Source organism: Neopelma chrysocephalum, unplaced genomic scaffold (assembly GCF_003984885.1).
Source record: "Neopelma chrysocephalum unplaced genomic scaffold, ASM398488v2 Primary Assembly neopelma1_95274, whole genome shotgun sequence".
NCBI lineage: Eukaryota > Metazoa > Chordata > Aves > Passeriformes > Pipridae > Neopelma > Neopelma chrysocephalum.
Window position 1 is genome coordinate 1 of NW_020923956.1, and position 574 is coordinate 574.

Consider the following 574-nt stretch of genomic DNA (forward strand, 5'->3'; position numbering starts at 1 on the left):
GAGGTTTGGGTGTGAATACTGAGGTTTGGGGTTGATCATTGAGGTTTGGGGTTGAATATTGAGGTTTGGGGTTGAATATTGAGGTTGGGATGTGGTTAATGAGGTTTGGGATTGATCATTGAGGTTTGGGGTTGATCATTGAGGTTTGGGGTTGATTATTGAGGTCGGGATGTGGTTAATGAGGTTTGGGGTTGATCATTGAGGTTGGGAATGGGGTTATTGAGGTTTGGATGTGAATACTGAGGTTTGGGATTGATCACTGAGGTTTGGGGTTGATCATTGAGGTTTGGGGTTGATTATTGAGGTTGGGAATGGGGTTAATGAGGTTTGGGGGTGATTATTGAGGTTTGGGGTTGAATGTTGAGGTCGGGATGTGGTTATTGAGGTTTTGGGGTTGATTATTGAGCTTGGGAATGGGGTTATTGAGGTTTGGATGTGAATATTGAGATTTGGGGTTGATCATTGAGGTTTGGGTGTGAATACTGAGGTTTGGGGTTGATCATTGAGGTTTGGGGTTGAATATTGAGGTTTGGGGTTGAATATTGAGGTTGGGATGTGGTTAATGAGGTTTGGG

The 574-nt window shown here is 43.7% G+C and overlaps 1 long non-coding RNA gene across 1 annotated transcript; it reads left to right on the plus strand.

The window, feature by feature from the left end:
- The first annotated feature begins 6 nt into the window (after positions 1-6).
- Positions 7-568, plus strand: LOC113980809. Its single transcript, XR_003538227.1, has 3 exons — positions 7-304; positions 366-385; positions 448-568. It is a non-coding gene; the product is annotated as an uncharacterized LOC113980809 (long non-coding RNA).
- Positions 569-574: the final 6 nt, after the last annotated feature.